The sequence below is a fragment of the Schistocerca americana genome, chromosome X (assembly GCF_021461395.2).
Source record: "Schistocerca americana isolate TAMUIC-IGC-003095 chromosome X, iqSchAmer2.1, whole genome shotgun sequence".
Taxonomy (NCBI): Eukaryota; Metazoa; Arthropoda; class Insecta; order Orthoptera; family Acrididae; genus Schistocerca; species Schistocerca americana.
The window spans coordinates 353,904,836-353,920,882 of NC_060130.1; positions in this window are offsets into that span (position 1 = coordinate 353,904,836).

Consider the following 16,047-nt stretch of genomic DNA (forward strand, 5'->3'; position numbering starts at 1 on the left):
CCCAAAATGAAGGAGGAAGATAAGGTTGCACATCTCATGAAGAGTGTTGCTGAGGACATGTATCAAGCCCTACTCCTGCAGGAGGTTTCAACAGCAGACGACTTCATAAAATGATGCCAGTATATCGAGACAATACATCCAAAAAGAATTATACAGAAGATGTTTGAATGGCTTCCAAACGTCGTATCGATGTCTGTGATGGAGAAAGGAACAGATTTCACAAGTGTTCGTCATCAGATAGTGAGATAGGAAGTTCAGAAGGCACTTGAATTGCACGGCGAGCAAAAAACCGAGACGCTTCAAGAGGTCATAAGGGAGGAAGTGGAACAGACATTGAACCCAATCTCTCGTCCTTCATTTCCCTTTAAAACAGCGAAAAAGTTGAGTCCCAGGCGAAGTAACGTTCCTACAATGCCGCATGACCTGCCTGGGCACCAAGGAAGACTGACATCTGGAGGACCCAGGATAAACAACTAGTATGTTTCCACTGCAGGCGACCGGGACATGTGGTGCGCTATTGTCGAGAAAGGCGGCGGATATTTGATGACGCCCGCGCCAGAAGACAGCAGACCGATCTTAGCCGACGCCAACTCCGGGACGACGAGGATGAACAAGAAGATGTGGGTGCAGGACGACATAGGTCACCATTGCCGCAAGCTAGCCGCTGGAGAGGACGCTCCCCAACACGCCTATCAAGGTCTCCATCACCGTTTAGAAGCTCCAGCCGATCACCTAGCCACTACAACCTGGAAAACTAAAGGGTGTGACCTTCCTTGGAGGTGAGACCGCCGAAGAGAAAAATTCTCCACCGTCAATCACTACAAAAATGATAGGAAACTACGTCGACATCCTCATGGATGGCTGACCAGCCCAAGCTCTTGTGGACTCTGGAGCATCATATTCAGTCATTTTGGAGAAGTACCATCGCCAGTTTCAGACAACCATATTTACCGACAGCAAAACATCTCTGCTGAAGGTGGCTAATGGGAAATATGTAAAACCTACAGGAAGACGTGTCATTCGTGTGGGTATAGTGGCCATACACAGCCCTTATAATTCATCGTCTTACAAGAATGTAGTCATGACGTCATTCTCGGATGGGCCTTTTTGAAAGCTTCTCAGGCAATTATAGATTGAGATCTCTCGAAGATTATGCTAGACGAGATGAGATACTGTGGACAGGAAGATGCACATCCAAGTGTGTGGAGACTGTGTGTGCTGGATGAAGTGATCATTCCTGCAGTCAGCGCTAAAAAGGTAGCTGTCATGTGTCATGCCATGTATCGACCCATGGATCATGTAGTGGAATGTAAGAGAAGCATATCACTGAAGAATAACTGGGTCATCCCAGCCTCTGCCGTCTCGTTCAAGAACGGATTCAGTGAATTGTGGATAGTTAACTGTCGCTGAGAACTGCAGATCCTTCCAAGACGCATGTGCATGGCAAGCTCTGGACCGTTAATTGCCGAACAGCTGAGCGTCATAGAAACCTCCCATGCCGAGTCTGTGGGCGAAACTGGCACTACCACTACGAGTCAAGATCATCTAGCTCGACTATCATCAGATCTCACAAAGGAACAATGGAAGAAGCTACTTGCCATTCTTCAAGAGTTCTCTGAATGCTTCAATCCACAGGTGAAGAGCAAATTAGACAAAGCACCAATGATGAAGAATGAAATCATTGAGCCTTCGCAGAGCCCATTGTCATTACCAGTGGTTCTCGTCAGGAAGAAGGATGGCACTTGGCGCTTTTGTGTTGATTACAGGAAGCTTAACAAGATAACTAAAAAGAACGTTTACCCCCTTCCACGAATTGACGATACACTAGATTGTCTGAAGGGGGCTAAGTTTTTCTCAACCATGGGCATGTAATCGGGATACTGGCAAATCGAAGTAGATGAGGCTGATCGTGAGAAAACTGCGTTCATCACCCCTGAGGTCCTCTATGAGTTTAAGGTAACGCCGTTTGGTTTGTGTAATGCACAAGCAAATTTGAACGAATGATGGATAATCTTCTAAGTCACCTGAAGTTTACGACGTGTCTTTGTTATTTAGATGACATTATAGTGTTCTCAGAGACATTTGATGAACACGTAAAACGACTGAGGGCCGTTCTTAAGTGTCTCCAAAAAGGCAGACTGAAACTTAATTCAAGAAAGTGTCTCTTTGGAACAAAAGACATAAAAATACTTGGACACCTTGTATCAAACGAAGGTGTGCGGTCAGACCCAGAAAAGGTGAGACCTGTAACGGAATTTCCTCGGATTATGTTCTTATTGCTGTCGTTTTATCAAAGATTTTTGCATCAAAGCCAGGCTACTTCAAAAGTTGTTAAAAGCCGATGCTAAATTTATCTGGGGTGGTGCTCAACAAGATTCTTTTGATGTGCTGCGAAAACCTCTGTCGACTGACCCTGTACTTGGTCTGTATGATGAGAGAGCACCTACAGAACTACACACAGATGCCACTGGGTATGGGATCGGTGCTGTCGTGGTGCAAATTTCGGATGGAAAAGAGAAGGTTATAGCCTATGCTTCTAGGACACTTAAAAAAGCCGAGACAAACTACTCAACTACAGAAAGAGAATGTCTTGCTGTGATTTCGACAGTATCTCTATGGAAGGCCATTCACAGTTGTTACAGACCATCATTCACTTTGTTGATTGACAGGTCTTAAGGATCTAACAGGACGACTCGACAGGTGGGCACTACGTCTTCAAGAGTATGACATTTCATAGTGTACAAAAGTGGAAAAAAACACCAAGATGCTGACTGTCTCTCAAGAAACCCTGTGCAAGACCATCAAGACTCTGGTGGAGATAGTGATTGTCTCGCTACACTCTAGGATCTCTATGCTGAGCAGAAGAAGGACGCCAAGATATCTCAAATTATGCTTGCCAAAAATCGGTCAGAGGATGTGAAAGGACAATTTAAGGTAGTTAATGGATTACTTTGCAAGAAAAACTTTGATCCGTTTGGAAAGAGGTTGCCGCCAGTGATTCCTAAACACATGCGCTTAGATGTTATACAGAAATTCCATGACACACCTGAGGCCGGACATTTAGGATTTATTAAGACATACAATAGGACTCGCAAGAGATTTTTCTGGCCAATTTTATTGATGAGTGTCCTTCACACTGTCGAGAGTACCAGAGGAGAAAGGCAGTTCCTCAGAAACCACCTGGCCGGCTCATACCAATTTCACCAGCCCAAACGCCTTTCCAGCGTGTTGGGATTGACCTCCTCGTACGATTTCCAACGTCTGCTGGTGGCAATAGATGGATTATTGTTTGCACTGATTATCTGACACGCTATGCCATTACAAAAGCCGTGAAACCAGCCGAAGCATTCGAGGTAGCCAAATTCATCGTGAAAGACATTGTATTATAACACAGTGCACCAAGGTCGTTAATTACGGATCGAGGGAAAATTTTTCAATCGAATCTTGTGACAGAGATAAACCGTCAGCGCAACATTACTCATCATATGACGACTGCCTACCATCGGCAAACTAACGGGCTTACTGAACGCCTTAATAAGACCTTGGCCGACACGCTATCAATGTTCGTCAATGTTGAGCAGAGCAACTGCGATGAGGTGGCACCTTTCGAGACGTTTGCCTACAACACCACCAAACAAGACACCACAGGATTTACGCTATTTTTCCCGGTGCATGGGCGTGAGGCGACTACGACGACATGGACACATACTGATGACGTGGATGACGACTACATTGGCCAGGTGTTAAACAGAGCTGAGGAAGCTCGGCAGTTAGCTCGACACCGCTCACTGCAGGCACAAGAAAACGATCACTGAAGGTAAGACGTGAGCCACCGCCCTGTTGTCTACCAGCCTGGCGACCTCGTCTGGACTTTCACTCCTGTTCGGAAGGTTGGTATCTCTGAGAAGCTCCTCAGGCACTACTTTGGACCTTATAGGGTTGTAAAACAATTGTCTGATGTTACTTATGAAGTTGAAGATTTCGTCCCCGACACAAGACGACAAAAGATCAGAGATACGGTCCACTTCGTTCGAATGAATCCCTATAAGGATCCTGCAACCCAGGGTAAATTCGAACCTCCAGCGACAGGCAACAAGCAGAAGGGCATAGCGGCAAAGGAAGTTCTAAGAAGATCACCACCAGGGCGAACATCAGTCATCAGGAGTCGGAGTATGCGGGACCGATGACTTGTTCCCAGACTAGGAGGACGTCACACCGAGACGCTGTTCTCTTAAGGAGGGAGCAATGTCGCAAAAGATGCTGAATAGTATAATCACCGTGGTGTGGTATTTATGAAACGAGACTGTTGCATGGAGGGTCGTGAGTTCAAAACTCACCTGAATTACGAATTTTAATTTGTATATTCGATTCGAGTACATTCTAGAAGTATCCACATATGTCAAGAATCATTGTACTGTAATGTTTTGTAACTGTATATATAACGTATGTGTTCTAGCAGGAGGCAGTTTGCTAAGCACTTGTGGATGTGCAAGTGCTGAATAAACCTTTGTTAAGTGAAGTTAGTGTCCATCATTCATCTAATTACACCTTCTTCTATGTGACAATATTTTTATTTTCACTGCAGTATATTCCCTGTGTTGTAGAAATATTTTTGTAGCACATAATTGCTGAGCATCCCAGTTGATACCAGCTTCAGTACCAGGCAAGGAGATATATGTGTTCCAATGAAGCTAAGTGCTTTACCATTGGTAGTATAGGTATTGGTAAGGCTGCCCTAACAGGACATGCTTTGTGGTTGAAGCCAGATGTAGAGTATTTTACAACAAAGTCATTGGTGTGAAAAGTGGAAGTGGATGCTGTTCTATCCCAACTGCCAAAGAAGCAGATGAGACAAAAGCTACTGCCTTGTGGGCAGAGTGAGGAACTAAAGTCCTAAGGCAAAATGGTCCCAACAGAAAAATGAATCAGATGCATAGGCAACACCATCACAAAATTACTCATTCCCTGTACAGGAGACACGAACGTACTCACAAAAGGAAAGAAAGGAAAAAATTAATGGATAAAAATTACAATGGCAGTGGGAACGGATAGGGACTAAAACTTTTAGGGAAATACACAATTCCAACATGCAATGTTGGGTAAATCATCTAAGTATTATAGCAAAGACCAACATATTGAGGTTCCACAACAAAAAACGAGAGTTTACCAATGTAGTAGATTGGGATATGAAGGCCACAACCACAGCATCCACTATACATCATCTAACATATTAAATAATGCCAGGCTAATGTAGACTACAACTGACAGTTGAACATAAGACCCAATCGTAGAACATATCTATCATTACAAGCTGTTGCTGAAAATGTTCACCATTCTCAGGCCAAGAAAGAATACCAGTGTGCTGATGCAAACCTATATGGTCACAAAGCTGAATTAATACATAAATGAAGCTATAAGAGCAGCCTTTAGAGTGAGACAGCCGATTCAAGTGACCACTCAACGTTATTAATTGAAATGTTGCACATCAAAATAGCACGGACAGGAATGACTGCAAATAATGAATGTTTGCTTATTGTTGTGTATACAGTGTGGTATAAACAATTGATGATTAAACTTCTAGGGCCGCGTGGGATTAGCCGAGCAGTATAAGGCGCTGCAGTCATGGACTGTGCGGCTGATCCCGGCGGAGGTTCGAGTCCTGTGTGTGTGTTTGTCCTTAGAATAATTTAGGTTAAGTAGTGTGTAAGCTTAGGGACTGATGACCTTAGCAGTTAAGTCCCATAAGATTTCACACACTTACGATAAACTTCTAGGTGAATTGAAGGTATATAGAATGTGGAATTTAATACATAAAGCCGTTATCCCTGGCAGGAAAAAAGAGTCTAACCTGGGCACTAAATGGAACTGAGTGTGGATGACAGATGAGAGTATGTCATTCCATGCTGTTTCAACTCTAAACTAGAGTTCATAAATTGTAGTTTCTGAGGCTTTCCTGCCATATGCCTCCTACACATGGAGAGGACTCAGTGGCTTTATAGTCCAGTCCTTACAAAGTAATTGCAGTTAATTAATTCGCTAATAATATTATCAATCAAGGATTCATACAGCAAGCAAAATTATGAATCCAACGACAGCTGTCAAGAGCCAACGAAGTGAATATTGAACAAGCTGGAAAACTTAACAGGCAAATACCAGTAACAACATCAATTGTCTTCAGTCTGCTGCACTCTACGGTGTGTCGCAAGATGCCAGACCATTGGATGGGGTGGGGGAGGGGCAATATAATCTTAATATCACTTGAATAATTAATTTGAATGAAGTGAGAAGAAGGCGTAAATCAGCAAAACACAGACCCATCGTGGTCAAATTCATGATGCAGATACACTACCATGGAAGGTGAGGATCCTTTCGCAGGAAATCGCCCTCCTGGTACCACTGCAGAATGGCCAACTTAAACACGAGGGAGCCTTCCCCACTTCTCCAGTCAAAAGCTGCTGGAATGTTCAGCAGTGCTACTTCTGCCCCCGCATTAGCATTTACCTACGAAGTTTCATTGCCATATGATAATTACAGCCCACACTGATCCTCTGTGAGTAACTGCACTTTAATTATAACCACCCAGCATAATTACTCTACTGCATTCTCTTCTGGTTTCCTTCACATACATGATTCCACTCAACCATCACTTACAGACTAGTATTATAACATCATCAAATTCTCTTTCTTGACCAATTTCCCAACAGTCACTTAACACTGAAGAGTCCCACTCAGTTCCCTCTCATGCCTAGCGTTTCTCCTTGTTTATCAGGTGGTTTCTTAATCTGATGTTTTCGTATATCAACTGGAAATTTGTCTTTGAAACAGAAGTTACCCTTACATTTCCTCAGAAAACACTCCTTAAAACTATGTTTATATAAAAACTACTTATTGTTTTATCAGTCACAATACACTGCTAAGAGTTCCAGTTCTTACTTTAATACTGATTACGGACTGACTACTTCTCCCTCTCATCCCCCCACCCCCCACCCCCACCCCATGAACCCATAGACCTTGGTGTTGGTGTGGTGGCTTTCATGCCATAGTGATACAGATAGCAGTACCACAGCAGTGACCGAAATGGTGGAGTATCTGTTGAGAAGCCAGGAAAACGTTTTGTTCCTGTCGAATAGCAAGCCGCTGTGGCCGAGTGGTTCAGTCTAGAACCGCGCTGCTGCTACGGTCGCAGGTTCGAATCCTGCCTCGGGCACGGATGTGTGTGATGTCCTTAGGTTAGTTAGAATTAAGTAGTTCTAAGTCTAGGGAACTGAAGACCTCAGATGTTAAGTCCCATAGTGCTTAGAGCCATTTGAACCATTTTTTTATGCTTTGCATATCTTTCCAATAACGTTATTGACTACATCTGGAGTGTGTTTTCATTGTTAAAATCCAGATCGATTACGTACAATAATATTATTTTTTACTATAAAATCCTGGATATGGATTGAAGACCAAAACACACAAAAACACACTTCTTGCAACGATACACTTTCTAGTACCCAATAAATATTCAGCGAGTGCTGATGAAATAACACATATTATCATCAAAGCAAGTGTAGTATTTATCATAGATGCATTAATAGATATTTTCAATCATCCATCATGACTGGTACATTCCCGACAAATCTGAAAACGGCAAAAGTAACACCACTGTACAAGAAAGGAAACAAATGTGAGGCTGCAAACTATAAGACTGTATCAATATTGTCAGGTTTTGGCGGGATTATTGAAAAACTGTTTCTTAGGAGACTAACAGGTTTCCTCAATAAAAAAATGATAATAAGTTATTTGCAACATGGATTCACAAGTGGCAGATCAACACAGTCAGCTGTTTTTACCTTTCCAGATGAAATCCTAACTGCAGTAGATAATAAGCAACGTGTTTCTGGCAAACTCCTTAGTAAAAGTTTCCATGTAACTAATAATGACATTCAGTTGCAGAAGCTAAGAAATTATGGAATATGAGGTTTATCAAACAGGTGGATCCACTCTTTCCTGCAAAATTGTCAGCACATCACTCAAATCAAATACAAAGATATAAAAATGCACTAAATTTCTAGTTTTAGTATTAATGCAAAATAAAAGATCAGATGTGGAGTTCCTCAATGGCAAGTCCTTGTGCCCAGTCTTTTCATTCTTTATGTTAACGATTTATCAGAAAAATTAACTAAAGGGACAACAATACTTTTTGCAGATGACACAAATATCCTAATTAAGTAATGTGATGAACACAGTCTACTGAAAACAGCTGCAGCTGTAATACAAGATTTAACACACTAGTTCAGAACAAATAAGCTAATAATAAATTCTGAAAGAAACCTGTATCCGTAAATTTCCACACTTCACAGGAACTCCACCAAACAACATCTATTTATTTTATTTATTTATTTATTTATTTATTTATTCATCCATGGAACAATAAATATTGTATGGATGTCGTCAGATTACAACACATGAGCACACATTTAAATTTACAATTAAACAGGTTTCTCATATTTTGTGTAGTTTTTATAACTAGTCATACATATATTTATAATTACATAATATTTTGGTGATAATGTCATATGTTGCTAATAATCTACATCTATGTTAAATATTCTTTTACAGTATAACAACTTTTACTTACTAAAAAGGTTTTAAGCTTTTGTCTGAAAGTGAGGGGCTCATTTATTTCTTTAATTTCTTGTGGTAATTTGTTGTACAGTTTTATCCCATTGTAAAATATACTTTTTTGCGTCTTTGCCTTGTTCTTTCTATCTAGATGGAGGTGGTGACAAGCTCTTGTTTCATGGTCATGTATTAGGCTGTTTGTGTTGTACATGTTGAGATTTTTCTTAATGAATATTATGTTCTGAAAGATATACTCACAAGAAACAGTTAGAATTCCTAGCTTTCTAAATAATTCTAGACAGTGGGCCCTGTTGTTGCTATTTGTTATTATCCTTATGGCTCTTTTTTGTACTTTGTATGTTACTGGCACTTGTTCCCCAAAACATGATCCCATAGCTGAGGACTGAGTGTAGATATCCGTAATATGTTATTTTAAGACAGGTATTATTGCATACTGGTGCAAGGATTCTAAGAGCATAGCATGCTGTGGATAATTTCTTTGCCAAAATGTTGACATGGTTTGTCCATTTCAGTTGGCTGTCTACATTCATCCCTAAGAATTTGGTACTTGTAACACATTCTAATTCATTATTATTAACTTTTATTCTAGTGGCATTGTGTTTTTTGTTCAATTGGAAGTTAATATAGTTAGTTTTCTTTACATTTAGGGTTACTTTATTTTTTAATGACCAGTTGTGGACAAACATCAATTTTTAACATTGACTGAAAAACAGTCTCATCTGTGAAGGTGATAAAATTTTTGGGTATATGTAGCCAGAATAAAATGAAATGGAGACACAAGAATAATGTAAATTAAAAGTTAAACACACTTACATATACTTTAAGAATACTCTCACATAATACAAGTCACGTATCAGTAGTCACAAGGGACCACTGCACTATCCATTCACTACTGATGTATGGAATTTTCTTTTGGGGGAGGCTCGTATGTAGCAGAAAAACATTTAGGCTACAATAAAAGACTGTTGTAACAACAACACATGCTACATACAGAAACTCTTGTAGGCCAATTTTTAAAAGTCTCTGATACTTCCTTGTTTATATATTTATGAAGTGCTAATCTTCATAACAGTAAGCATATTAAAAGCAGAAAATATCTTCAAGTATAATTGTGATTTCCTCTCTCCTGATACTAGGAAAATGCATTACTTGCATGTCAATACAGCAAGTATGGACATTTATAGTGGAGGAATCTATTATACATGCATTATGTTGTATAAGCACATGCCATCCTATCTAAACAGATACAACATTTATCTATGTTTAAAATGAAACTAAAAGAGTATTTGTTCAATCACTGCTTCTATTCTGTTTCTGAGTTTTCGGAACACCAAGAAATATAGTGTGATTGATCACATAGTTATTCCTAACCATATTACCTCTTAAATTTACTTATTGTTCTTATAATTATGTTATTGGTATTCAGCATGTATCAATTGTTGTTTTCTAAATGACAGTATGTATAAATTTCTATGTACTGTATCAAATGTGACTTATCCTACAGCGTTTTTACAAATTATGTACTTAATCGCAATTTTCAGGATGAATCAAGAAATACAAATACAAATAATCTCTAGAGGAACAAGGCACAGTTTATGGAGTCGAAGGCTTTTGTAAGGTCACAGAACATACCTGCAACTTCACTCCTCTGAGTATGCTTTGCAGCCAGCCGGTATGGCCGAGCGGTTCTAGACACTTCAGTCTGGAACTGCACAACCGCTACAGTCGCAGGTTCGAATCCTGCCTCGGGCATGGGTGTGTGTGATGTCCTTAGGTTAGTTAGGCTTAAGTAGTTCTAAGTTCTAGGGGACTGATGACCTCAGATGTTAAGTCTCATAATGCTCAGAGCCATTTGAACCATTTTTTGATGCTTTGTATATCTTTCCAATAAAGTTATTTACTGCATCTAGAGCCGGCAGGAGTGGCCACGTTGTTCTAGGCGCTACAGTCTGGAACCGTGCGACTGCGACGGTCGCAGTTTCGAATCCTGCCTCGGGCATGGATGTGTGTGATGTCCTTAGGTTAGTTAGGTTTAAGTAGTTCTAAGTTCTAGGGGACTGATGACCACAGCAGTTAAGTCCCATAGTGCTCAGAGCCATTTGAACCACTACATCTAGAATGTGTTTTGCTTGTTGAAATCCAATTTAATTATGTACAATAATATTATTTTTTACAATAAAATTCTGGATATGGTTTGCAGCTACTTTTTCTGACAGTTTCGACAAGACTGGAAAAGTATAAATAGGGCAATTGTTCGCTATGTCCACCCTCGATCCTTTCTTGAATAGAGGCTGACTTTTGCATACTTCAAAACATCTGAAAAGGATCCCTCTTCAAAAGATTAGTTGATTCCTTAAGTTAGCGGGTGTGCTATTATATGATACACTGTTTTAATCACTTTAGTGAGTATCCCATCCCATCCAGAATTTTTTTTATTTTTAATGATAATGTAATAATTTCCACAGCCTTTACTGAGACTTTTTAAAATCTGTGAAGTATTCAGTTTCTTGATGGTGTCCAAAGAGATTTACTTCATACAATATGATATTGCAGTGCCTGTGTTATTTCACATCACAATGCAGTGTTCCTTTAGACATACAAGCATGCCCAAAGGAACATGCACTGCAGTGACTATAGCCATCATGAAATAAATTAAATGTATTTGCAATTGCAAATATGGAAAACCATCACCTGTAGAGTGGAATGAAGACAAAGAAAATTTGGGCTAGACCAGGACTCGATTCCGGATTTCCCATTTACCATGAGCAGTCACTTTACCATTTGGCTGTCCAGGCATGAGTACATCTACACTTATACTCCGACAACCACTGTGAGATGCATGGCAGAGGGTACGTTCCACTGTACCAGTTATTAGGGTTTCTTTCTGTTCCATTCACGTATGAAGTGTGGGAAGAATGATTGCTTGAATGCATCTGTGCATGCAGTAACTATTCTAATCTTATTGTCATGATCCCTACATGAGCAATACGTGGGAAGATGCACTATATTTCCTATAGTAATCATTTAAAGCCAGTTCTTGAAACTTGACACAGCTAGACCCAAATTTCCACATGTCGGCAACCATGTGCCTACAACCTGTACTCGTACATCCATTACATGTATTACCATATGACTGAGAAATTTTACTTGCAAGTCACTTGCCTGGTGTCAGTGGATAAATACAATATTGCAGTGCCTGTGTTATGCTGAATTACAACTCATGCATGTCGAAAGGAACAATCCTGTTGGGGGAGCATCCACAATTGAGCATTGTAATTGACATGGAAATCACCATTTCAGTTGGAAGGTTTTTTTTTAAAAATTCATGATCGGTTTTTGGCTAAAATGCCCATCATCGGGTGTAATTACTGAAAAGAAACAAGATAAGTGCGTTAAAAAATGATCTTTACATATGCCAGTATGTGTACACTAAGACAAATGAGAACTATCATTTACATAATTCTAATAGCAGTCAGGCTAGAAACAGTGAAAAGTGTGAAAGAAATACGTCATATTACAATGGTGACAACTAATAAGACAACAGAGAAACTGCCTAGGCATAGAGGCATGGTACAACAGAAGAACCACAACACTTACATCATGTGCTGCAATCCTAAGTGCCACGAGACTGGGTAGGGTATAGGCCAACCACCACAAGCAAGTGCTTAATTTACTCCTTCGTGTGTCTCACTCAATGCTCTGCATTTGCTCATGGTAATTGGTCATTGCCCTCCCCAGTCTTGTGGCACTCAGGATTGCAGCACGTGATGTAAGTTTACTGGTTCTTGTCTTGTACCATGCCTCAACACATTGGCAGTTTCTCTATTTTATTATTAGTTGTCACTGTGGTAATATGATGTATTACTTTCACACTTATCACCATATCTATCCTGATTGTTTCTAGAAACTTGTACATGATAGTTCTCATTTTTTTTATTTTATGCACACAAGCATATGTAAAGATTATTTCTAGTAGTTCAATGAATAATGCAGATTGGTCAGAGATTCCTAAATTCAAGTGGAACTTCTAGTTATCTTCAAAGATATAATTTGTTAAAATATTATCAACACAGGTCGCTGACTTTGGATGTACTCTAGTGGCTTGCATGATGTTTACGTTGAAGCCAAAGCTTTTTATTATGTCTGTGAGTTATTATGCATCATTGCATTCACATTGAAGTCAGCAGCTATTATTAACAATGCATTAGTTAGAGCATTCTTTCTAATTTACTGTTTCAAGAATACTCTTTCTTATGTAGCATTTTGGTCTTGCCATTTTATTATCAAATGCTGTTTATCATCCCCACTGTTCCATATAAGTTTCTCCTATTATTTATAATTTCACATATATCAGCAAACATCTTAATAAGGATTTTGGATCCTAACTTATTTAAATGAAGAACCTTTTTACCTAAGAATTTACTACTTTTTCATCAACTTCTAATGAAATCTTTTCTTTGTCACAGTTGTATGTAAAAAATAGGAGTGTCTTCTTTTTTAACTGATGGCTTATTTCTTATTCTCGTTAGTGATGACTTCTTTCTTCTTCTCTTTAGTGGTAACTTCTTTCTTGTTTTCTTGAATGATTGGATTTTCTTTGATGTTTTCTAATGTGAAAAATGCTGTTTTTGTGTTTTGGTTTTAATACTTATTGGATTCTTCTTCTTTATGGTATGTCTTTTCGTAGTAAGGGCAGGGCTTGATGAGAATAAGTTGTGCTCCTTGAATTTAATTTTTAAAGTAGCACTCTTTTTCTTTTTTATTATTATGCTTGCATGTAGAAAAGTGTTCTTTCTTCTTAAGCTAGATGTAACTAATATGAAACCACAGTTAAGTCACAACTGCCAATATGGCAGTTCCACCATATTTCCACATTTTCCTGTCAAAATGCTAATTGCATAGTTTACACTTTGGTCTTAACTTAGATTATGGTATTCGAATACACACTGGTGTTTATCATTACGATTATCACATTATAATTGTACCAAGAGTCCAATAAGAAGAAGACAAACCATAATTGTTGGATTTACAAGAGGGTTTTGCGCAGAAATAACACAGGGGCATCAAACACACTTATGATCAGAATAGCATTCATAAACGAAATCCATTGTTGAACCACTTTCGGATATCAAATGTAAATTTTGAGTAACTGTTGATTTGCATATTGAGCTCTATTAAAAAATCTGATCCGGTTCTCATATTAGACACACAGTACTTGATCAAGTGAAATTGCAAGTGACATTTTGATATTTGACATCTGCTAATTACCTGTTATCTCTCCAATATTTGTACCATGCCACCAAAATTATAATATCAGTGTTCTTCTTTGATGTGCTGGATGTTATTTACAATGACCTGAAGACCGATTTGAAAGCTAATATATTTTCATTTTTGCACTGCACAGCATTTAAATACCTCGAAATATTAAAGGTATTCTATACTGAATTTTGGAGCTGTGCACCATGCAAAGGCACTAAAAGACACTGTAACATTGTTGATTTTCCTTATTAAGAGCTGCACTCAATTTGAAATTTTACCTCTAGCAGAAACCTTGTTACTTCCATTCTCAAATCCACTGTGCAAGTGTTTGAGAGCGTTGAAGATGTTAGTATACAAGAATCTGAATGTTCTGTCAGCATTGCATTAATTCTGATCATTTCAAAAATTAAGTAAGGTGCCGTGCAACTACAAATAACCTTTCACTAATCACTCAATAATACTTGATTAGTACTTTTCAATGGTTCCACTCCTCTTATGGAACTTGCAGTTGTCTTGCAATTGGGTGTCAAATCCCATGCCGGAAAATAATGTTACAATTCATCTCGCTAAACAGATAGTATTTTTTTGAGTATTTTGAGTTTGAGCATAGTGTCTGAGATTTTTTCTGACTGAAGATGATTCAACTTACATGCTATATACTGTAGAGCACATAAGACTGATTCACAATGTCCATTATGTCATGTCACATCACACCATGTCCCATCAAAGCATTCTGAAATGCATTTCAAATGGTGGCATTCACACTGGCTGTCCTATCCCATCACGTTACGTCACAGCACCATCCAGGTTTCTCGCGAAGAAAATGTTGATGGCTGACATTATCCATTTGTTGCTGATCACATGAGCCCAAAGCTCATTTCCATCCAATACATGGCCTTGTACACATCTCGACACTTCGTTTCATTGTGATTTTCGTTGTTGATCTCAGTTGTTGATTGTTTGTTATTTGTTATAAATTGTTTTGTTTGGTTATTTTTTTGTGAAAATTATAATTTTATAAATAATAACGAAAGATTAATTGAAGCAATGACGCAGCGGTCTGAATTATATGACTTCAGTGTACTAAATTACTTGCCCTCTACCAAATTTATAAAGTTCATTTTTAAATGTAGGGTAAAGTAAGGTTAATTCGACCACTTTTACATTTTAATTTTTTGTATCTATATTTTACACAATAAATAAACATTTAGTACAGCATTATTTTTGTTGATATTTACTGAATGTTTTTAAAAAATATTAAGAGCTCAACCAAAATATTTTGAAAAGCAGAGACCAAAATGTAACACAGTTGCAAGTTCCACTTAACCCCCTGGAGGAGGTTAACTAAGCCATTCAATGTGGTTAACTGGACCACTGACTTTTATTGGTATTCACTGAAAAAACACAGTATATATTACAATACTCGGTACTTCGTACTATGTAATACAGGATAAAGAAATGCAAACAATTAGTTATATATGCAAAACAGTCAACAAAAGACTGATAAACAGCTAATAAAATGTGAAGTTACACAAATCACAATTGAAAGAACACATATTTGCATATCAAGCAGATTTTAATTTAAATGGATTAGGTAATTTCAGTACAACATCAGTCTCTGGTACAAAACTTCTTTCATCTGTTGTCATAAATTTCATTGTTCCAGTCAAGCATTTGTAAAATGACACTTCAGCTCCATCTTTTAGGACTTTAAGAACCTTAGCAACATAATGTCTGAAAGTAGTAGAGTCTTTACCACAAACTTTCACAATCAAAAACTTTCCTGAAGAATACACCATACTGTCTTCATCTGAAGACAGACTCACTGCTGAAGAAGACTCATCATAAAGAAGAGATCCTTCAGACTCTTTTGATTCTTCCAACTTAAAGAGCTTTCTCTTTGGTCTCTTATTCTGATCAGACTTCTTTCTTACCATCGTATTAGATTTCTTAATTTTCTTTTCTTCTGTTGATCTAGTTTCATCTTCAAGAATATTTTACACGGGTGCGTCTGTCAGAATCACTGATTTTGATTTCTTGGTTTGTTTTCTTCTTAGAAGAGGGGCTTTGGGATGAAGCCGAATGCCTTCTGGAGAGATTGGTTCAGTTCTTTTGACATTCATCTTGACTTCTTTACAAGGCTGAGGAATATTTAAATCT